A 25,121-nucleotide genomic window follows, 5' to 3' on the forward strand; every position below is an offset into this window, starting at 1 on the left:
AACTCCAGGACAGCTTTATAAGGCCTCATAAATTGGATACTTTATATTTGTTCCTCAGATATATTCCCCAATCTTCTACACCCTTATCTGTGCCCTTTTATGGACCACATCAATGGGCTGCCTTGCCCTTTGGCTTCTGGTAGGATTTAGCCAATAAAAGGTATGAAGAGGAAATTAGAGGAGAAAAGAAATAAAGGTAAGGTTTTTAATCCTCCAGCTCTCTCTGTGTTTCACTGCCTTGGTCTGGCTTTGCCCCTGAAGCCATGGCTCCTGACGGGTCACCCTCTGTCTCCGAGTTCTGGTAATGGCTTTGTAAACAGACCCTTGATTATTTCCAAAAATTGTGAATTTGAATATGCCATTTGTTTCCTGTTGTGACTACATTGAACAAGGGAAGGATTTGGTGTTAATATGGGTGGGCGCCCATGGAGTCCTCTGGAGAGTTTTGAGTATTTAAATAGTATCACTTTGGTTGCTGTGTGAATAAAATAACCAAGGTTAGTAGCAGAGAGATCATCTCAGAGGGTATTTTAACAATCCAGGTAAGATAACGTTGGCCTACATAAAGTGATAGAACTAGAGGTATCAAGAAGTAGGTTGAATTGTACATACATTTCAAACAAATCTGTTAGGATATGCTAATGAATTGAGTTTAGTAAACAAGGGAAAGAGAGAACCCCCCTGCCCAAAAAATTAGAGCTTTTAGTCCAAGCAAACAGAAGACTGGAGGGAAGTGCCTTTCACCAAAATAAGGAACAGTAGATTTTATGAGGAAATTAAAAGTCTGTATTTGGAAAAATTTAATTTATAATATCAACCAGGCAGTCTGGCAGAGAAATAGAAATCTGGAATTCAAAGATGTGTATTAATGTAAGAATCATCAATATAGAGATGGCACTTCCTGTAAGAGAGTGGGTAAGAGCACTAATATTGTGTGTATATAGAGGGGGAGGAGAGAGCACTAAGTCTTGGGGCAATGATGTCTAGAAGATAGGAAGGGGGCGCCCGGGGTGGCTCAGTCGGTTAAGCATCTTCCTTCAGCTCAGGTCATGATCCCAGGGTCCTGGAATCAAGCCTCTTGTCTGGCTCCCTGCTCAGTGGAGAGTTGGCTTCTTCCTCTCCCTCTCCCTCTGCCCCTCCCCCTGAATCATTCCCTCTCCTCACTCTTGTTCTCTCTCTCTCTCTCTCTCTCTCTCTCGTAAATAAATAAAATCTTAAAAAAAATAAGATGGGAAGAGAAATAAATTCTGGAAAAGGACAAAGAAGATCAGAAGTCAGTGAAGTAAGAGAATAATCAACAGGTTTCAAGACAGTAAGAAAGGTCTTCAAGAGAGAGGAAATGACTAATTCTTACAAGTGCTTTTTACAAGGCAAGTTAGAATTGACCAATAAATTGGGTGAGAAACGGGTTTGACTGTCCTTAACAAGAACATTCTTATTAAAACACCTAGTTACAGAATGGAAGAAGTAGAAGCACAGATAGTAAATGTAGATAACTCCTTCAGATACTCATCAGGGTCAACAAGATGGAAGGAAAACAGAGAACGGGGAAACTGGATGGTGGCTGAAAGAAGATACATATTTGGTGTTGGAAGAATGTGACATTTTTCCTATGCATTTCTGTATCCTCATTTTGAAACAGAAAGGAAGGTTTTCAACTGAGGGGAAAGAGGGTTAAACTTTGGAGACAGAGACGAATGTATGTCATAGCCCCCTAAAACAGAGATCAGCAAAGTTTTGTTAACAAAGAATCAGATATTAAGTACTGTGGGTTCTGTGGATGATTCAGTCTCCGTACAGCTACTCAACTCAACGTCTGTGTTGTAGTGTAAAGACAGCCACGGACAATACATAACCAAATACGCATGGCTGTGTTTCAGGAAAATCTTATTTTCAAAATCACACAGAGCTGGGCTTTGCTCACAGGAGATAGTTTGCAGATCCCTGATCCAGGAGAGTGAAAAACTGATGCCCAGAGAAATGCAGTTGAGTTTGCAGGAAGCTAAAGGCTGACTTGAGGTTATAGCCATAAATATAAAGTTGGACCAGTCAGGATGGGGTGGTTTGTCTCTAGCCATGTTTTAGGTGCTTGGGGGCCGAAGTTGCAGCTGGTCCAACGACAATACTGAACAAGACAGGCATCTTTTATCCTCAGCTTCCGCCAAGAGCTGAGCTGCTCTGGTCATTTACCCTGCCCTCCGCTTTATTCCTATAATCCTGTGCTTGCTTTTGCGTGTTTGGACATGATTCTCCATGTAGCAGCCTGAATGGTTTTCCTGAATTCCTCCATTAGACAGGCAGGTTCCTGCTTTCTACCCTTCACTGTCTCCCAGTGTATTGTGCATCACATTGGAAACATGACTGCCTAGGCCTTGCAGGGTCTGGCTCCCCACCTCCTTCCAGACTCATCTCCCAGCTCTTTGCTCTCTTGTTGTCACATGCTCCACACACACTTTCTGTCTCTGTTTCTCAAATGTATCAAGGTTTATTCTGTCCTCAGACTTGAAATACTCTTTCTCTGAAACTTCCCTGAATTCCCACTCTTTTTTCAGACTCTATTTTTTTTTTAAGATTTTATTTATTTATTTGAGAGAGAGCACAGAGGGAGAGGGAGAAGCAGACTCCCCACACTGAGCAGAGAGCCCGATGTGGGTCTCCATCCCAGGACCCTGGGATCGTGATCCGAGCCGAAGGCAGACACTTAACCAACTGAGCCACCCAGCTGCCCCTTCAAGCTCTATTTTAAATGCCCCTTCTTCTTTAAGATGTCCCCTCAGCCCTGCGAATACTCCTCATCACCACCCCCCATGCGCCCACCCTTTCCCATCCACACAGCTACCCATTATTTCTGTCCTAGGACTCTCCCCTTCCCCTTCACTGGATTCAGTGTATTCTATAATGATGAATTTATAGCTGATACCATGGGCTTAAGGTCTACATGGCCCATCAGATAATACATCTCACGAGGGCAGGATGTTTGTATGTTCCACCAACACACACCCTAGCCTAACCCTTGGTATAGTAGATTCATAATCAGTATTGTTGATGAATGAATTAAGGAATTCAACTCACTTCAGGGTTGAAGGTAAGAAAAGACTTCGTTTGCTGCTTTCTAACCGTTAATTCCTTGTATTAGTCTATCCGGGTTGGTATACTAAAACATCACACACTGGGTGGCTTAGACAACAGAAATTTTGTTTTCTCACAGTTCTGGAATGTGGAGTTCCAAGAACAAGGTGCCAGCAGAGTTTGCTTTTAGGGAGCAATCTCCCCTCAGTATGTAGACGGTATCTTCTTGCTGTGTCCTCACATGACCTTTTCTCTGCACACACTCCCAGAGGGAGAGCTAGCTCTGGTATCTCTTCCTCTTCTTGTAGGAAAATCAGTCCTATAGATTAGGGCCCCAGCCTTAGACCTTACTTCATCTTACATCCTTAAAAGCTCTATCTCCAGTTATAGTCCCATTGGAGATTAGGGTTTCAACATATGAATTTAGAGGGGGACACCTTCAGCCCCAACCCACTCCCCATCCCATGCCCCTGCCTCCTAGACTGGGTCAGGTTCTCCTTCATTTGTTCCCCCGGTGCCCTGAACTTCTATTACACACTGCATATTAACTTCTGATTTCATGTCTTTATTTCCCGCAAAACACTTAACTTCAGAAGAGCAGTAATTGTATCTGTTTTGTTCAACATTCTTTCCTAGTTACATTGCACACTACCTGGCACATGGCACCCAAAACTGCCTTTTAAATAAATGAACGGGGGACACCTGTGTGACTCAGGGTTTGGGGTGTCTGCCTTGGCTCAGGTCGTGATCCTGGGTCCCAGGGATCGAGTCCCACATCGGGCTCCCTGCAAGAAGCTACTTCTCTCTCTGCCTATGTCTCTGCCTCTCTCTCTCGCTCTCTCTCCCTCTCTCTCTGTCAGGAATAAATAAATACATCTTTTATAAATAAATAATAAATAAATAAATAAATAAATAAATAAATAAATAAATAAATAAATAGCTTTAGCTTACAAAAAATCCTAATATTTTGTGTTCCCAGTGATTACATACTTCTTGTGGAAAAAATAATCCTTAGAAGATTTTTACTTACTTTCTATACAGAGAGACAATTTGAAGACAGAAAAAAAAATTCATTCAATTTAATGTAATGTAATTTTAAAATGAAAAAACTGAAAGGAAAAGAGGTTATAGTCCTATGAAGCCTATGAGGTAGACACCAAATACAACCTGTAAAACCTGTTTTGATATCTCTTTGGTTTGGGGGGAGGTTTTTTGTTTTTTGTTTTTTTTTGTATTGTTTTGTTTTTTTTGAAAGATTTTATTTATTTATTCATGAGAGACTGAGAGAGAGAGAGAGAGAGAGAGACAGAGACACAGGCAGAGGGAGAAGCAGGCTCCATGCAGGGAGCCTGGTGTAGGACTCGACCCCAGGACTCCAGGATCAGGCCCCAGGCCAAAGGCAGGTGCTAAATTGTTGAGGCACCCAGGCATCCCTTGATATCTCTTTGAACAAAAAATTCAAACAGACTATTTGGGGAAAATATGAAAAATATAAATACAGATTGGATATTGGAGGACATAAATAATTTTTAATTGTGTTGGTTCATGATAATGGCACCGCCATTGTTTTTTTTTTTTTTTTTTTTAAGTCCTTTACTAGGATTTGTTTAAAATACTCCAGGAAGAAAGAAAAAAGTAGAGGAGAGAGATAAAATGAGATAGTAAAATGATATTCGTTGAAGTTTGGTGATAGTACTTGGGGATTCATCATACTTTTCTTTCTATTTTTTATGTTTAAAATTTCCATGAGAAAAATTTTTTAAAGGAACACATGAAATGTAAAGAAGTGCTATGTACAAAGTTACTGCTTTTAAAATTTTTTCCACTCAAAATCAAAACTATGATCCTTTTTGGGGATTAATTCAGTTATAGTGATGGAGTAAAGTGGCAACTGGCCAAAAAAATAACTTCGTTCTTTCATTTAAACTCACCAAGTCTCTGGGAACACAGCTTCTCATACCTGTCAATTTTCAGTATCCTGGGGGCCAAAGTGGAAGAATTTACATCTCATATCAGAAATCAAATCGTGTTCTGAATATATAGAAAGGCAACTCAGAAATTTTTGAAAATACCATCAAGAGTAGATATGTATAGTTTGAAAAATTATAGTGCTGTATTTCAATTGTCAAAATTGCATAAAAGGCAGGAAAATCACCCCATTCATTCTTGAAACATGAGCTGTCTGAAATCTGTCGTAAAATAGAGGCCCTGTGGAATGACTGAGGTAATTGTAGTAGTAATATTAAGATAGCAAGATATCCCCTTATGATGTCATATTAAGGCATTTTATATTATCATTATTTATATTTTATAGATATGCTATAAAATCATCATAAATGCACTGCCCACACAGCTCTTTCATTGCACTATAAGCACAATTATTAAAAAATAAACTAATAACCTAAAAGATGGAATAAAGGGAAAATAACTTTTATGGAATATCTACTTTTTAATATTAACTATGCAAGGTGGTATCCATGCTTTCATTTAGCCTATAAATAACTTATTTACATTATAATCTATCCAGTAGAAATCATTCTATGGCTAAATTGAGAACCAGAGTGTTTTCAGCAATTTTCTCCAGGTAGCACAGTTAATAGAGGAGCTCTGATTAAAGCCCAGATGTATGGGATTCCAAACCTACTTGCCTCACCACTAATGTACATTGTGTTACTACATTTATAAGACATCCATTGAGCATGGAAGAAGTTATATAAGCTTGGCTGAAGGTTGCAGTTCAAGGTTTTAAAATAGAAATTTGATCTAGAAATACTGGTTGTTTATGTAGGCAGAAAGTCCTAGTTTGGGGGGACTGCTGTAACAAAAATACCACAGGCTGGTGGCTTTAACAATAAATATTTATTTTTCCCAGTTCTGGAGGCTGGGAAGTCCAGGGTCAAAGCACCAATACGTCTGATGTGTTGTGAGGATCTGCTTTCTGGTTTGTAGATGGCAACTTACCTGACGTGTTGTCTCATAGAGAGAGCTCCGAGATCTCTTGTTAAGGACACTAATCCCATTCATGATGGCTCCACACTAATGGCCTCATCACCTCCTATTTCCTAATACTGTCCTACTGGACATTAAAATTTCAACATGCATGGTGCAGGGGACAGCATGATTCAAGGACCTGCTACAATGACCACAGGGTCAGTATCAATTAGTCCTAGATTAGGAATTAACTAAAAGATTTTTGACACACAATATTACCCAATACTGATTACCATAGCTTTAAGTAATATGAACAGGGAATCAGAACACAAGCAAACAATAGTTGTTTCAAGATGTCTCATCACATATAAGGCACAGTTTCCAGATCCTCCTTCCCACCACCACTCCATTGCAAAAGATAAGGTCAAAGAGAGGCAAGACCATTTCAATCTTCAATACGGAAAGATACCCTCTCAGGTCCCTGTCTTGCACTGGTCCTATACTCCTCACAAGATCCCTCTAAGAGTACATGGTACCTTTAATGAAAGAATATCTAACTATTTAGAAGATACTGTCACAACCTCTGGATGACTTCCAAAGTTGTGTTTACACTGAACTACATCTACACTGAACTACATCCAGAGTAATCAAAACACTGTCCAGTCTTTGTTACAATTTTATAATGAGAGGACAATTTTAAAATTTTTTGGATATCGTGTGAATAAAGATGTGTATGTGAATATACCTATGTTAAATATACCTGTTTAGGAAAATGTTTGCCCTGTTATAATGCAAACCATAGACCTTGGCTGATAATGTGTCAGCATAGCTTGGACAACTGTAATAAATGTACCATATGGGGCAGGATATAAATAGTGGGGGAGATTGTGGGTATGAGGACAGGAGAAGTATGTGGAGCTCTCTGTTCCTTCCACTCAACCTTGCTGTGAACCTAAAACTATTCTAAAAACAGAAATAGAGGGGTGCCTGAGTGGCTCAGTTGGTTAAGTGTCTGCCGTCGGCTTAGGTCATGATCCTGGGGTCCTGGGATTGAGCCCCACATCAGGCCCCCTGCTCAGGACTCTCCCTCTCCCTCTACCCTTCCCCCTGCTTATGCACTTTCTCTATCAAATAAATAAATACAATATTTTAAGAAAATAAAAAGATAAAAACATAAATAGCTTATTAATTTAAAAACTTCATCAAGTTTTATCCCTAAAACATAAATATTCAATTGCTTAATTGATTTAATTTGATTTAAGTAACTATTTCAGATATGTAAATTAAACATCTTTATAGTAAAACATATTATTTCATTATCTTTTATTGGTAATATTTTGTTTCAGAGATAAAAACTAATTTATTGTTCTTTCTAGCACAAAGAAACCAATGAAGGAAATCTTTTCGCAGTATTTTCAGCTTTCCTGTTTCTTCCAAAGATTCTATCCATATGAATCTGTGTAATTCAAGGAAACCAATTATTCCAGTCTTTTCATATGCTTAGATTTTAGAATCAGATCAGTGAACTGAACTGGTTATTGGGTAAATTCAACAAGAGATCAAAGTTTCTAATAGATTTTCTAGTGAAGAAAATTTCCAGCAGGGTAGACTAAAGGCTAGATTGAATGTAATTCTATGAAAAAATAAAATAAAATACAACTACAGTCAATTTCAATAATAATTTGCATCTATTAAGGTATAATACATTAGAATGTAGTTATATTTCAGGCTCCTTGTGGATTACTTAAAGGAAATAAAATCTTATTTAAGCCACTTTGTGGTTTTCAGGAATATGAGCGTTTATTGAGACTTTTAAAACATGGAAATTTTAAATGGGTAGTCCTAATAGGAACTCCTCTCCAGTTCCAAAATTTGCTATTTTTGTAGCCATTAGTTTTTGGGTTTTTTGGTTTTTTTGAACCAATGTCTTGAGGTCTGTTTGCCATAACCCCTCACCCCCATGGGAATTATTGACCTGGTGGAACAGGGCAAGAGGTCATATCAGGGAAGGGAATAGAAGCAAAATACTTGATTAATTTCTTCCCAGGCCATGCTTTCTTCCCATTCCTGTGGTAGATGAAAGCAAGAATTGTGACTTTGTGTCTAAGCAGAAACTAAATTTCAAATAGGTCATGTCTCTTGTGATTTTCAGAGCGACATCAGAAACTACAAAGAATATGAGTAAGTGCCGAGATTCCTGTTGCTGTGCTCAAACACCAAAATCTGACTATTAGTAAGACCTAAAAAAAAAGAATCCTGGAAGATCTGATATATACAATGTTTCAGTTATCTGTTAAAATTTTAAAATACATTATTTGTACCTTTATATTTTTCCCAAGCCAGATAACCTATTGATTTTCAGAATCATTGTTCTTTCTAAGATGCACAATTTTAAAAATTTTCAATAGATATTTAATTTCACAGGTAAAACATTTTACTTTTCTTATATCTCTTAAGATCTGTGTATACATTGAACAATTGAACATTATGATTATTATTCTTTATCCTTTTAAAGTACCATTCTGGGGAATGAACACATGAACTTCCTAAATTATTTTCCTTATCAATAGAACTAGCCCCAACTTGTTCTTCAATCTCACAGTAATTTAACAGCTGAGCTGGCAGCAAGGCATGGGCCAGAGCTACATGAAAGTGAGACACAAAGTCTTTTTAGTGAAGGCTAAAATGCTGTTTTTGTGTCTCCCAGTGGTTTTGCAGCTGCCATTGATCTAATCTCAGAAGGATGCCTGTGACCAATTCAGCAATTTTCTATTTTTATACACAATCGGCCCCTTTTATAAACTAAATGAGACTTTCCAAAAAAAAAAAAAAAAAACCAATAATTTAATCTTTCACTAATGGCTCACCCATCACCTCTATGTGTTAATCAGAACTAGGCAAAGTTCTTCTAGAACTTAAATAATAATTATTGTCTTAACAAGCTAAAACAAGCATAAAGTAGTTGTGGAGGATGCAAACCATCAGAGATCTTAGGTTGTCAAGTTTTACTCTTTCCTCCACATATCCAGTATACTCTTGTTTATCTGTTTTTCAAACTGACTTTAGAACATTAAATCCACAAAGCAGGTATTTTCTAATATTGGTATGTTGTCCACAACACATTGCTAGAAGAGATCCTCAAAACCAAGTTAAGTCCGATGGCATCTGATGTGGCCACCTCTTGGTACATTAAATTGCTTTCAAGTAGAAAACTGCTCAGAATCTCTTAAAACACAATAATTTCAAATAAACAGTTTAGAGAGCAATGCTGATTCCAGAGTAAATATCCACCTGCAAGTGTATGCATTTATTCTGTCCCCAAACATTTCAGGTAAGCCATTAGACATGTTTTCCCATGTGATTTAGTTTTAAGATTATAAAAAGGTTGTATCATTGGACTTTATACGTTACATTAGTTATCTTTTGCTGCATAACCAATTATGGATATCAAAAGTCCACGTTATGCCACTTTGCTTTTATGAAAGACTTGCATTACTACCTGTTTTTGCTAACCAAAATAAATCCAAAGAGGATTTTTGCTTTTATGGAAAAAAAAAAAATTGAAAGTAGCATTCAGTGTGTGTCTTGCTGTGGGCTATTACAGAGGGAGTGTGCACTTGGAGCAGCACAGCAGCCCCACCAAGCTCCTCCCCCAGGAACTACACTCAGCATCTCAGCATCAAGACTCAGTAGCCTTGAACTGGGTCTGTGAACATTTGTGCTTCATCTCAATTGATTTTATGAATTCACTAAGAAGATGTGTCTTAAGGTATCAGGAAAATCTACTTGCTAAAGGTATCAGAGAGGTTGTCTTTTAGGTCTGGAAATGCCTAAAAATGTTTCCATATAAACGAACGGTAATTACTTCTTTGTTTCATGCCACTTCAGCTTACCAAAGTTCTTATAAAAATGCTCTATTTTTGGATAGCTGGGGAAACCCAGATGGTAAAACTTAGTAACTTAAAACATAAGACATTTATAGTCAATTTTCTTTATCTGTAGTAAGCGTGTCCTATAAAGTCACTGCAAAAATGGAGCAATTGAATTCTGAGCAATGGCTTGTAGAGGCAACACAGGCTTAGGCTCCTGTGAGCTTCAGGTCACAACCTTTTCAACCAACGATCAATACATAACTTTGCTTTATGTGTGTTACTGCTTAAAAGCACTTACGTAGTTGATATATGTAGTTGATTCATTAATACTAAACTCATAGCCAATAGCACTATAACTCATGCCTGAACAAAGCTTACCTAACACTTGTATTTTCTCCCTAAGGCATAGCACAGCCTTCTTGTGTTCAGAAACACTAGAAAGCCCTTCAACATCATGCTTGGGGCTATTTTAAACAGTGAAACCACCACCAAAAAAAGCACAAAAATGCAGAAAATAGAGCACCAAATAGGCCATGAAAAAAGATACTTGCTTACACCAGGGGAGCTGATGCAGGATGGCAGAGCTGGGAACAGGGACATGGACGTTGGGCCACTCAAATCATTCATTGCTCTGTGCATATCTGTAAATGACTGTAAAAATGTCACAAATATTGATTTGGGGATTACAAATATATTTTAGCAAGTAGGCAAATTTGCAAATACAGCATCTGTGACTAATGATAGATTGCATTTTTGCAGTCTCTGAAAGGCAGCAATCTGGGAACAGATTACCTAACTCTTACTTATTCCTCAGAATTTAGTTTATGGTATCTCCCCTTAGAATCACCTTCTTTTACGTTCTTTTTGCCGATTTTTATCACATTGCTTATTAGAGTAAACCATAATGTCATAGTAACTTGTCCTTCCCAATACTCAATTGTATGCTCTTTTAGGGCAGGAACTGTGCCTTATTCATTATTATATTTCCAAAAAGAGTTGCCTTAATGGGCAATAATTCCTAATGGCTCAATAAATTACTTAATCTAGTTTTACCTGATGGTGCAAGTAATGTCAACATGGACCCACCAAAGTACCTCTCAGCTGCAAAGAAATACTGTATATTTAAATTTCAGTTATTAATGAAATTAGCACTTACGAAGCTTCTTCAAGTATTAGCTCTGAAGACTAATTTGCACCAAGAAATTGAAAAATACTGTACAAGTATTAATGGATTGAGATAGCTGGCAAATGAAAAAAGCTGGTAATATAGCAAATGACTATTGTTAATTTAAAATTAGTCAAATTTGGGGCTGCTGAAAAATTTACTCAAGTTACTGTCAAAGGCTGGAAGGACTTCTACCCTTCTTGAAAACTAACAAGTTAGCCCGCTGTATTTCATGGAGAGAGAACACAAATTAACAATAGCAGGAATGAAAAGGAGGAAGTAATTAGAAATACTGAAATTATTAAAATGATTATGAGAATATTTTTAGTAACTTTATGCCAGTGATTTGACAACTTAGATGAAATGGACAATTTCAACTTACACAAAAAGAAATAGAAATGCAAGAGATCCATACCTATTAAGGAAATTAATATTATATTTTTCCCACAAAGAACTGTAGGCTCAGCTTCACTATTAAGTTCTACCAAGCATTTAAGAAAGAAAAAATAGCTATCATACACAAACTTTCAGAAATTAGTAAAAGAGAGAGCATTTTCCAATCCATCTTATAAACCAGAATAAGCTTATGGTTAAAATATTACAAGAAAAAATATAGGCCAATATCTCTAATAAGCACAGATGACAGAATCCATAACAAAATATTAGTGAATCCAATCCAGTCATACATAAAAAGGATACTATGTTATAGCCAAATACAGTTTAACCCAGAAATTTAGGTTAATGTATCATTCAAAAATAAATAGAACTCAATCCACTATCAGAATAAGAGAGGAAAGATGAAGCGACATGAATTTCTCAAGAAACATAAAAAGCATTTGGCAAAATTCTACACTCATTCATGATTAAAAAAAAACTACTCAGATTAAGAATAGAAGAAAATTTCCTTCACCCAATAAGGGGCATTTATGAAAAGCCTAATATTAACATCACATTTTCTAATGAAATACTAAGCCCTTTCCTCCAAGACAGGGAATAGACGGAGATACTGTCTCACCACTTCTATTCAGCATTGTAGTGGATGTCCTAGTCAGTGCAGTACAGGTAAAAATGTCTAAGAATAAATAAAAGACAAAAAAAAAACCCTAGAAATAAGTAAACCATCTTTATTTGAAAGTTTCATGATTTATGTATATGTGAAATTCTAGAGTCTACCAAAAAAATGACTAGAACTAATAAACGAATTGATCAAGCTCATAGGATTCAAAATAAAAATATAAAAATGATTTACATTCCTATCTACTAGCAATAAACAATACCATTAAAGCAACATAAAAAGTATTACAACTAAATCAGGTGAAAGATATACACAACCTGCGTACTGAAAAATAGAAAACACTGTTTAAAGAAATTAATGGTGGCATAAAGGGAGAGATTTGCCATTTTATGAATTGGAAGGCTCAATGTTTTAGAGATGTCCATGTCTCTAAATTGTTCTGTGGATTCAACAAAATCCCAACAGGATTTCTCATAGAAATTGGTGAGAAGATTCTAAAACTCATACATAAATGTAAAAAATCTAGAAAACCCTCCTGAAAAAAAATGAAAGAGTTAAAGGAATTATACAAACTGATTTTAAAACTTATAATAACTGGGACAGTATGATATTCGTGTAAGATCCATGCATAGGATACAGTCCAAAAATAGACTCAAATATCTGGCCAATTGGGGGAAAAAAAGGTTGTTTGTTTTTGTTTTTGACAAATGTTGATCAAAATACCTGCGTGAAATATAATCATTCATAATCATACAAATTAAAATGAAAACCACAGACATCCGTTCACATCTACTAGAATGGCAAATAAACAAGATACACTAAATACAGGACAGAATGTGGAACAGTGTAAACTCTCATACAGTACTGTTGAGAGTATAAAATGGAAAACATTTTGGAGAACTGTTTGCCAGTTTCTTATTAAAATTAAGCATACATGTAGTCTACAATCCAGCAATACCATTCTTTGATAGTAACTTAAAATACAAATGGCTTCAAGAAGCTTTGTATAAGAATATAGCAATTTTACCCATAATAGTCCAAACCAGAAACCATCCAAGAGCCTGACAATAGGAAAATGGACAAATTGGGATAGTTTCATACAATGGAATACTATTCAGCAATGTAAAAGAATGAGCTACACACAATGTTCTCAAAAATATTTTGTTAAAATGAAAAGCCCATCACAGAAAATGCATTCAGCGTGATACCATTTATCCACAGTATGAGGATTCACAAAACCAATCGATGATAATAGAATTCATAAAAGCACTGCCTAGAAGAGAGGTGAAATCAACTTGAAAGGGACATGAGGGAATTTTCTGAGGTAATGAAAATGTTCCACACATTATTTTGCGCTGTGATTTTTTTTTTAAAAATATTTTATCTATTTATTTATTTGACAGAGGTAGAAAAAATGAGCGCAAGCAGGGAGAGTGGCAGGCAGAAAGAGAAGCAGATGCCCTACAGAGCAGGGAGCCCGACTCAGGACTCCATCCCAGGACCCCAGGGTCATGAGCTGAGCCGAAGGTAGACACTTAACCCACTGAACCACCCAGGCACCTCTATATTATGCTATGATTGCACTAGTGCGGGAAATAGTAAAAACATGTCAAAATGAACATTTAGTATCTGTGCACTTCATTGCATGCCAATTATGAATCAATTTTAAAAACATTGAATTTACTTTATCCCTAAGTCTGATTTTACTCTATTGTTCTCTTTTGTGTTGAATGAGAGCACAAACAGGTGAAAAATCTGGAAATTTTCTTTGAACCTACCTGCTACAACCTATTTTCTGTCATCAGATCTTCTTGAATCTATCATAAATACTTCTCCAACCCAGTTACACCTTTCCATCAGATTGCCAGCACCTTTTCCCAAATTATCATCACACTGAATTTGGACTAACTGGGTCCTACGCCTACGCTTTTGCCTTGCAATCTACTTGCTACAATTTATATAGGATAATATTTCATAAATACAAATGTATTGAAACATTTAAGATTTTCACGTTGCTCTTATAAAAACTAACAAATATTTCCCACTGAGAAAATTTCCTACAAAGCCATACATAGCTAGAGACTAAATCTGTAATCTCTAATACTTCTATGAGGAACAAGCAATGACTTATATCCTCACAGATGTGTAACCAAAAACGATACTAACAACTTATTGACTCTCAAAGTTTTGTCAGGTCTTGTACTAGGTGGTTATAGACATAATCTCTAATTTCATCAACCTCCAATGAAGAAACAGAAGTTTAGACAAGTTAGTGACTTCCAGAAGATTAAGTTTATGTGTGGTGAACCTGGAATTTAAACTCAGGTTTGTCTGGCTCCAAAGTCTGTCTGCTGAATTTCAATGATATTACTGGGAATTGTGTTCGTGGATCTTTGGCTGCATATAGCTGTGATTTAAATGGCTGAGTATGATAATTACAGGAGCTGGGTCAATACCAACTATTTTTCTTATAATTCCTAGTGATCCGCTCCCAATAAATAACATTTGCACGAGAACCCCACAATAATGGGGTCTCCATGTGCATCAATTTATGTGTTCCCTTTTGTAAATCAGCATAACAATAGACGTAATATGGGAAGATTGCCAAAAGGCAGAGGAGTCCATGTAATTTATTAGATGACCACAAAGGAGTATTTTCTAAAGTCAAGAAAGTAACTCTGAAAATCATTCTAATGGTCAGTTTCTGGGAAAACAATGGGAAGGAAAGTCCTTCAACTATTTTCAAAACCTTCAATGAGAATGCTGCCTTTCGAGATCATTGGCAGACATGCTATGTGACTCTTCAATTCCACATACTGTGCAACAGCATTTAACCCCACTTCAACAAAAAGAAATAGAAAACAGACCACAAAAAAAAAAAGAAAAAATAGAAAGAAAAAAGAAAACAGACCACAGAAACAACAGTAATGTAGTGATACCCATACTAGGAACCTGAGAGACATTTGGAAAGACATGCCTAAGGAAAAAACAATCACCACCGAACGCTAAAAGTATAAAGAACATTTCTATTTTTTCTCAAGTTTTTTAAGTCCAGGATAATTAACATACAGTGTTATATTAGTTTCAGGCGTACATTATAGTGATTCAACAATTCCATACATTACTCAATGCTCCTCATGGTAAGTGTGTTCCTCATGGTAATCCCCTTTACCTCTTTCACCCATCCCTCCCCCCTCACCACACCCCCTGCTCTGGTAACCAAAAGCTTGTTCCCTATAGTTAAAACTGTTCCTTGGTTTCTATCTCTCTCTCTCTCTTTTTTTTTTTCCTTTTGTTCAATTTATTTTCTTTCTTAAATTCCACATATAAGTGAAATCATATGGTATTTGTCTTTCTCTGGCTGACTTGTTTCACTTCATATTGTACTCTCCAGCCCATCCATGTCATTGCAAATGGCAAAACTTCATTCTTTTCTATGCTGGAGTAATATTCTAATATTCCATTTCATATAGATATATATATATATATCACTTCACATCTTCTTTCTCCATTTATCTAAAAACGGACACTTGCACTGCTTCTGTGATTTGACTATTGGGTAAATACTCAGTAGTGCAATTACTGGATCATAGGGTAGTTCTATTTTTAATTTTTTGAGCAACCTCCATACTGGTTTCCACAGTGGCAGTGCCAATCTGCATTCTCACCAACAAGGCATAAGAGTTCCTTTTTCTCCACATTCTTGCCAACATTTGTTTCTTGTGTTTTTGATTTTAGCCATTTCACAGGTGTGAGGTATTTCCCTGATGGTGAGTGATGTTGAGCATCTTTTCATGTGCCTGTTGGTCACCTGTACGTCTTCTTTGGAGAAATATCGGTTCATATCTTGTGCTCATTTATTAGTTTGTGTTTTGAAAGTTTAGTTGTGTAAGTTCTTTATATATATTTTGGATACTAACCCTTTATTAGATGCCATTTGCAAATATCTTCTTCCTTTTAATAGGTTGTCTTTTAGTTTTGTTAATTGTTTCCTTCACTGTACAGAAGCTTTTTATTTTGATGTAGTCCTAAAAAATTTCTTTTGCTTTAATTTCCCTTGCCTCAGGAGACATGTCAAGAAAATACTGATGTGATAGATGTCAGAGAAATTACTGCTTGTACCCTCTTCTAGGCTTTTTATGATTTCAGATCTAACATTTAGGTCTTCAATCCATTTTGAGCTTATTTTATTTTATTTTTTAAAGATTTTATTTATTCATGAGAGACACACAGAGATAGAGAGAGAGGCAGAGACACAGGCAGAGGGAGAAGCAGGCTCCATGCATGGAGCCTGATGTGGGACTCAATCCCGGGACCCCAGGATCATGAAGGCAGGCGCTAAACTGCTGAGCCACCCCATTTTGAGTTTATTTTGTGTCTGGTATGAGACAGTGGTACAGTTTTCCCAAAACCATTTGTTGAAGTGACTCTTTTTTCCCACTGCATGTTCTTGCCTCCTTTGTCGAAGATTAATTGACTATATAATCATGGATTTGTTTCTGGGCTTTCTGTCCTGTTGCCTTGATCTATGTGTCTATTTTTGTGCCATTACTATACTGTTTTAATTACTTCAGCTTTGTAGTATAACTTGAAATCTGTAACTGTAATACCTCCAACTTTGTTTTTCTTTTTCAAGATTGTTTTGGCTATTCAGGGTTTCTTTGTGGCTCCATACAAATCTTATGAGTATTTGTTCTAGTTCTGTGAAAAATGATGATGGTACTTTGTTAGGGATTGCGTTAAATCTGTAGATTACTTAAAATGTATGGACATTTTAGAAATATTTGTTTTTCCAAATCATGAGGATGGACTCTTTCCATTTGTGCCATCTCAAATTTCTTTTATCAATGTTTTATAGTTTTCAGAGTACAGGTCCCTCACCTTCCTTGGTATTTTATTATTTTTGGTACAATAGTAAATGGGGTTGCTTTCTTGATTTCTCTTTATGTTGCTTCATTATTAGTGCATAGAAATGCAGTGGATTTCTGTATATTGATTGTTTTCATCCCATGATCTTACTGAATTCATTTATCAGCTCTACTAGTTTCATGGTGGAGTCTTCTGAGTTTTCTATATATAGTATCATGTCACCTGCAAAGAGTGAAAGTTTTACTTCTAAAGAACATTCTTACTTTTTTAGAATGTACCAAGAGTAAGCAATTTTATAGTAATAATCAAATACATCTCAGTCATCAGCCTGATGCGGGACTTGATCCCCAGCAGCCCCCCAAACCCCGGGGCTCACTTCTTTTTCTCATTTCTGCTTGGATATAAATCTTGGGCAAGGTGACAGTGTAAGAAAGAAGAAGGTTGGTGTGACTTGGCTTTAGTTGAATCATTGCACTTCATGTCATAGCCAAGAGAAAATAATAAACCAGAAGACACTAAAGTGTATCAGATATTGTTAACCAAGTGATGATTCAGTGGGTTCATGTACAAACCTTGGAGAGAAATTTTAAATGTAACATATGAGTGAAAATATATCAGTTGATACGATCTCACTTTGGCAGACATATAGCCTATAATAACTGCATTTCTATAGGACCTGAATAGTAGATATTTTGGAGGATACAATCACAATGAATCAATAGATTTCAACTGGAACTTAGTAACTAACTTCTTACTTTTATAATACGATAAGCTGTTATTAGAGTCTCATTTTGATTATCAGTAAAAATCAAAGGGTTTTGTCACAGAAATGGAAAAATGTAAACTTTTTTTCAGGACAGGTGCAATGTAAGTGAATATTATACTTTCACTCCAATGTAAGGGTCTGATTTCAAACTAATGAGACAATAGATCAGAATTCACCAATTGCACTGCACTATGGAAACATATTTCATTAACAGAATATAAATATGTCTTATATTTGCACTAAAGTTGGTTTCATGAAGCTAGAGTCAGTTTCTCTATAAGGTGTAACTGTGCTAGTATAAGCAAATATTATTCAGATTGAATAATTCATTCTCTAGTTTGTAACAAAATGCTTATACGCAGAGTCAAAAGTTTTCATCAGAGTTGAATTATATGGTCTGTTATGAGCTGAATGCTTGTATCCCCCTAAAATTCATATGTTGAAGCCCTAACCTCCAACATGGCTATATCTAGAGACAGGGTTTCTAAGGAAATAATTAAGGTTAAATGAGGGCATAAGAGTGAGTCCCTGATTTCATAGGATTTATAACAATAGACACCAGAGTTCGCTCACACTCTCTTTCTCTCCCTCCCTTTGTCTCTGTCTTTGTCTCTTCCTCTACCTTTCCTTGCACTCCAAGGAAGGCCACGTGAGAACATAGTGAGAGGGAGCTGTCTATAAGCCAGGACACCTTCACTAGACACCGAATTTGCTGACACCTTGATCTTGGACTTTCCAGCCTCCAGGATGGTGAGAAAATAAATTTCTGTTCTTTAAACCAACCAGTCTGTGTTTTGTTATAGCAGCCCTAACTAACTAATATATGGTCTCTTCCATTTCAAGGTACTACAGCATTACATATGCAAAAGAAACATACATATCTTTTTCTCTAAAAAAGTCATAAAAAATTGTTTAGTGATGTTGTCTTTGAAAAGTATTTATCTATTGTTTATACTTAGTCAAAGTAATTATGAATATAAGAACTTCCTTAAAAGAATTTTAAATAATTGCAGTTGAGCATGAAACCATCACCTCACAATCCATGCCTGCAAATGTAGTCTTCCTGAATTTAATAGCCAGAATGCATCATTTCTCTATATCAACACGTTCTCCATCATGCATAAATACTTGGTACTAATGAAGGCTAAGGGACTGGCATGAAAGCCTAAATATATCTATGTCTGAGTAAGGTTATTGGTGAAAACCAATTTTTTTTAAAAAGGCACTACCTTCTGGCAATAACCAGAATTGATTATTGTTTACATACAAATCTTGGAAGTACCTTATAATTATACAATAGTTTTCCATAAGAACCTCAGAAAACTACACACAATATATTTAACTTGGATAACAAGAACTTTTCTCATTAAAGTACCTCTAAGACATGGTAGAGGCATATTTGAAATGAACTGAGTTGATTTGAATTAAATTCAACATTTTTTTTCTTCCCAAAAAATGTAAGATGTAGTGAGAGTTATTTATCCTATATGATAATTATGTAGTGCTTGTCATCCAATAAATACCCACCATAAACCAAATATTTATTTTTAAAATATTTTTTTATTTTAGCATAACACATTTTCAAAACCAGGAAGCTGAAGTTCATATAATACTATTAACTCTGGTACAGATCACATTTGGATTTGATCAACTTTTATAACAAGTACTGATTTTTTTATAGCTTTATTAAAGTATAATTGATACACAAACACCTGCACATATTTAATGTATACAATGTGATGAGTTTGGACATACGTCTGCACCTGTGATACCATCAAAAAATATGGAACACTTCACAAATTTGCATGTCATCCTTGCTCAGGGGCCAGGCTAATCTTCTCTGTGTTGTCCCAATTTTAGTATATGTGCTGCTGAAGTGAGCACTATAAACCAAATATTTAGTTTTTATCCCCAAAACTAAGGCATACTCACCTTAAGAAGTACAAGAAATTAGAAGAGAGATCAATTACAAATAATCTAATTTGCCATCATTTTCTTCAATTTCTACCTGCTTTTGTAATGTGACTCGCCCAATATGAGACTGGTCTTTGAAAACCTTTCTGTCTGGGTCACTTGAGTGGCTCAGGCAGTTGAGCAACCAACTCTTGGTTTCAGCAGGTCACGATCTCAGGGTCCTTGGACAGAGCCCCACACATCAGGTTCTGTGCTCAGCAGGGAGTCTGCTTGAGGTTCTCTCTCCCCTGTCCCTACCTCCACCCATGTGCTCTCTCTCTCTCACACACACACAAAAATAAATAAATCTTTATAAAAATTCATTTGTCTATCAAAAAAGAAATCAAAGAACTACAAACATATGTAGAATAAAGAAATGTTGAAATAAACTTGCAAATGACCTAATACTGGCTTTTTCACAGGAGTATTTGGGGAGTGGGGAGTGAGAAAAATCAACTGAGTCTCCACCTGACACAATTTATTGGTGTGTATAATGACAATAATTATTTCTCATTGCTAATAGTTATCTATAACTTGCAAAGTTGTTTTCATAAATTTTTTAGTTTTTTTTTTTTTTTTTTTTTTTTTTAAGTAGTAAGAACACATTCAGAACTGTTAAAACAGGAGGAAAGAGACCTCAGTATAGAACTGAGTTCAATTCTAAATACAGCATGGGCAGGAGAAATTCATAGCCAAGTGGTAGGGTGGTGGTGAATGGATAGAAAGGTACTGATAGGAAACTTCAAGGATAAGGGGAGAGTCTGGCTAAATCGACTTGATAGGATCCTTGCCGAGGTCAGGCTAGGGTGATCAGACACTAAGGAGTGGGGAGAGGGAATGTGACCAGAGATCAAGGGTGATCAGATATCAAGATGAGGAATTCTTGCTACAGCAGGACAATGTGGGTGCCATGAGGACAGACACTGAAGGTAGAGGCCTAGGAAGGAATGAGAGGCTCTGGCTGGAAGTAGGGTGAGAAGAGAGTTTGTATCCACAAAGAAGCCTCTCATTTTTCTCTTTCAATGGGATCCAATGGAATAGAATTAGGCGAAGATGAAGGGGTTGGTGTGGGTAGGATTTTCTCCAAATGGCACTCCTATGTTCTTATTAAATGAATGAATTTCAAGTAAACAATTCACAGAGTTGACAGAGAGAAGAGGGTTCTAAATGCATCCCAGAAAGCCAAAAAAGTCTTTCCATAAAACTCCAGTGAAGAGTTACTCACTCTAACATGTATAAGCCTGCATCTGCCACATAATCCCCCTAGAGAATAGTTTTTAAGTGACAGAGTAGGATACTGGCAAATTCTACTTCTACTGACAAACCTAATGGAACCAGCTATTAGTCTAATTCAAGGCACAATGACTACATGAAAAGCCATATCCCCTTCCCCAGTTCTGCCAGAGCAAAAATGAGTAAGTTCAAAGAAGAATGCTCAAACCTAGAATGGGCAAATGTTTTTGAGGTTACATGTCATTTTATTGCTTCTCTCACTTTTAATGTTTTAGCAGGTATTACTGAACATATCAAACTACCGCACTGTAATTTAGTCTCTGATAAAACACTTTACCATCTGGCCAGCTTCCTTCCAACACTTTCATCAGTTTTCCCAAACTGATAGCAAAAGAGAGTCATTTGTTTCATCTCCTGATCTCCTTTTTCACATCACAATGAGTGATTCCCATTTAATACATCTCATGAGCTGATACTACAGAGTGAAGGAATGCAAATGATGTGACTGGTACAATTGGAAAAAATTTTATAATTGCCATGAAATGAACAAGGGGTCTCTAATTATACACATTAACAGGACAAAGATGCACAGTGTTCTGCCCATGACGGTTTAATGACATCAGTTTTATGGCTGGGATTTCTAGCATTTCTCTCATTATGGTGTATGTCATATTAGGCAAGTAGTAAATTGGTTCAAACTGCATGGGTGGTTTTAAAAGCCAACCCATATGCTGATATGTGTTTCCTTTTCTTTACATTCTCTTATGACAGGTAATGCCCTTGAATAGTACTCCAGTAAATAAGACAGGTAAAACTTTTCCCCTACTAATATCTTCAAACTCAAGTATGTCTCCTCAGATGCACCTGGATTTAACATGTGGATTTAATCTTTTTGTTGTCATCTATCCTCTAAAATAAAGATGCACATTTAATAAAATCTAGAAAAGCTTATGGAAATGCATCCAATCAGATGTGACACTTATAGGGGACATAAGGGCAATAATATCCTGAGAAATAGTAGGAAAGAAAAGTAAAGTAGGAAAATTACTTTTCATACTTCAAGTGAGAGAAATGTTATTCTATTGCTATACTCAAAAGCAATATCCACAATATGACTGAAAAGCAGCAACTCCAAATAATTTCACAATTGTATATGCCAAAGTTATTTTGACAAAAACTTTTCTTTAATGTATCTGATAAATATTTGTCCCAAATGGAATAGAAAATTGAAAAAAAATGCAGTAGTTTTTTTACTATCTCTTTTTAGATACTTTGACTCATGGCATAAGTTCTCTTTATGATTTTTTTTCAAATAAAATTGTTTCATCTGCATAACCTAGCGATTTTATGACCCCTGGAAGCATTTTCTCCAGGTGCAGTTTCTAATATGATTTTAGTATTTCAAATTTTTCTTCTTTTATAATTTCAGGCATTTGGAGAACCAGAGGGAAATCTTGACAGTCAAGAAGGTCATTAGGAGTCGGCAGTACAATTTTATAGTTCAGTGATGTAAACCATTACTCTTTTCAAGCATTCGAAAGATCATGCCAGCCTCCATTGGACTGCCATTGAAAAGGATCTTCTGTTACATTTCTTTAAATTGGACACCAAGAGCAGAGGTTACGTGATTATATCCTTTAAGTGCAGAATTTAAAGCAATGAATCACTGTGATTACTTTATCATGGATGAAGCCAAGAAAAGTACTGGGCTAAGCACTGTGATGGATACAATGAATAGGGAGCGCACATTTAATTTGGAAGATTGCAGATGAAAAGATAAATAACAAGTAACAAGACTTGAAATGGGTTGCTGCTCTACCACGAGCAGTGTGACACTGGCCAAACACTGAACATTGATGAACCCGAACTTACCAGGTTAAGTGACTTAACTAGCGACACACACACACAAGACTTGTTAAGATACACTGGTGCCATATAAAGTGGGGTGTAATCTGGAGATACATCTTTGTTTTTGTTTGTTTTTAGTACTGATATTTAAGAAAAAGATGGAAAGAGAGGAAGAAAGACTGAAGAAAAGAAAACGAAGCTTGAGGCAGACATAGACATGTTTGTAAGAGGACAGAGAGTTAATAAAGAAAGGTCATGTTGGTGGCTCATACTCTTCTCTCTTAGAAATAAAAGTCAAGATTATCTCTAAGTGTGCAGGAGAACAAAGTAAAGTGCATGACAGATGGAAAGATCAGGATAGTTGTTGAAATAAATCAGAGAGCAGCTGTTAAAGTGTAATTGCCTCCGATTTTAAACTCTAACAGGTGTAAGAAAGTAGAAGGCAATTTTTAATGGTTTTTGATTTGCAGAGAGATTTTTAAGGGATGACGTACAAAGCCAGGGAAGCAAAGGACCTGAGGCTATTAGCTAAAGGACACCTGAAGTGAAAAGAATGTTGAGAAAAGGAAGGAATACCTTAAAGTAAGTCCAGGAATAGAAGATGAAGTTGGATGTCAAGGGACTGAAGGCCCAACAAGATCAAAGAACAAGAGTGTAGGGAATGCTGGTAAGGTTTTCTGAAAAGAAATGATGCTTCTAATCCATTTCAGGTGAGGGCAATGTTCAGGATTGGGCTGTGGAGGTAAGTCCCTGGACAAATATGAGGAGAGACGTCGACATAGAGGAATAAGAAGCCACGAGAGTTGAAATATTTGGGGTGATTGATATAGTGACATCACATAGGAAAATAGAAGGTGAAAGGATGGATGACTCTAACATAGGAATGGTTGTCCTCAATAAATGCCTGAAATGTGAATGAAAATTTCCATGTTTATACTTATGTAAATGTATGTAACTTTACATAAATGTAAATGAAAAGTAAATGATAGAAAGGATACAGACTGCATAGCAAATGGTTCTACTCTCATGTTGAAAAGTTTCTGTGTGAGTTTGAAAGTCTTGGAGAATGACAAGACTCCCAGTGTTGAAAAAAAGTGAGAAGCCCCGGGGAATGAGGCTTACCACTGAGCTGACCTACAAAGGAAATAATATTCCCAGGAAATAACCAGATTTCTGATTATTCCCGGAAACAATCATGCTTCTATGATAAAATACAGATAATATAAACTTCTATACAGTAATATACTCAAAGGTACAATTTATAATTCTGAAAATGTTGTTTCTGGTCATAGACAATAAAAAATTACAGAACCTGGTATACAACTTGTTAGCTCAGGAGTTCAAATAAGTATTGAATTATGCTGAATCATCCTGCCTAAACATTAATTACATTAACTTAATGACATTAACATTTGCCTCTTTTTATTCCCCCCTTTGTCTAATTGAGACATTTGTTACATGAACTAAATTAATTCTTGATATAATAGGTTTCTTTGCATCATGGTCTTTGTCAAACAATTTTGCCTTCTATTGTCCATCAAGTTTTTACATCTGGATTTGAAATGTACATTAGTATGATAAAATGGTTTCCCTGTCATTTTCCCATGAGCTGTTTCTCATTTAGTTAAATACCTCTTCAGGGGGCCGAGACTCCATTGATTTCAAAGTGAGATCAGCATGCTGATGAGATTTTTAGACCATATTGAATAACGAGAAAATGGACTCTTCATTGGTCTTCCCCCAAGAGGAATTCAGCAGAGCTACAGAAAGAAAACACCAATGAAAAAATATAGAGACCAAGGGACAGCAGGTAGAAGAATTAGTCATGGTTGCTCTAAAGTATAAAATTTTACTTCCAATATACTGCCAAAAATACTGAATGATTTAATAGAACATGTTAGTCTAGCTTTTACAAAGAATGGATTTCTGAGATTTTCTTTCTTTCATGGCCCTGTGTTTTCTTGACCTTTTTTACCTGGTTCCAGTTTCCTTAGATACTTGCTGGGGATAGCATTTTGGAGCATTTTGCCAAGACTTATTCACATGAGTCCTATTGACCTTGATCAAGGTCACAAGGCAAACTCTCCAGTCCTTAACTTTGAAAATAAACTTGATATTTCCAGTCATATTTTCATCTGGTTTTGTTATTCCACATATGAGAATTATTTCTCTGAGAGGTTTGATTTACTTCTATTAATTATTATTCAAAAATATACCCTGTGAAACAATTGCAACCAAATACCAAACGAATGAAAACAGATGGCAGTGTAATCTTGAGAAAGAATTTTGCCCCCCTAGGGAGGACAGTAGGAGGATATACTAGAGACAGAATTTTCTTAAATTGTCCTTAGAAAGTTAACATTAAAAGTGACTAAAATAAGGTTTGCTGGTATCTCTCTC

The 25,121-nt window shown here is 36.2% G+C and overlaps 1 long non-coding RNA gene and 1 other non-coding gene across 3 annotated transcripts in view; one reads left to right on the forward strand and one right to left on the reverse strand.

The window, feature by feature from the left end:
* Positions 1-24,734, forward strand: part of LOC102152406 — a 30,857-nt gene extending 6,123 nt beyond the window's left edge. For both annotated transcript variants that reach the window (XR_005360468.1, XR_005360469.1), the window contains 5 exons: positions 59-196; positions 18,328-18,437; positions 20,063-20,124; positions 21,645-21,681; positions 22,303-24,734. This is a non-coding gene — a long non-coding RNA (uncharacterized LOC102152406). The remainder of the gene's footprint in view (positions 1-58; positions 197-18,327; positions 18,438-20,062; positions 20,125-21,644; positions 21,682-22,302) is intronic.
* On the reverse strand, positions 19,465-19,571 carry LOC119872449. Its single transcript, XR_005361522.1, has one exon. It is a non-coding gene; the product is annotated as a U6 spliceosomal RNA (small nuclear RNA).
* Positions 24,735-25,121: the final 387 nt, after the last annotated feature.

Source organism: Canis lupus, chromosome 6 (genome assembly GCF_011100685.1).
Source record: "Canis lupus familiaris isolate Mischka breed German Shepherd chromosome 6, alternate assembly UU_Cfam_GSD_1.0, whole genome shotgun sequence".
Classification (NCBI taxonomy): Eukaryota; Metazoa; Chordata; class Mammalia; order Carnivora; family Canidae; genus Canis; species Canis lupus.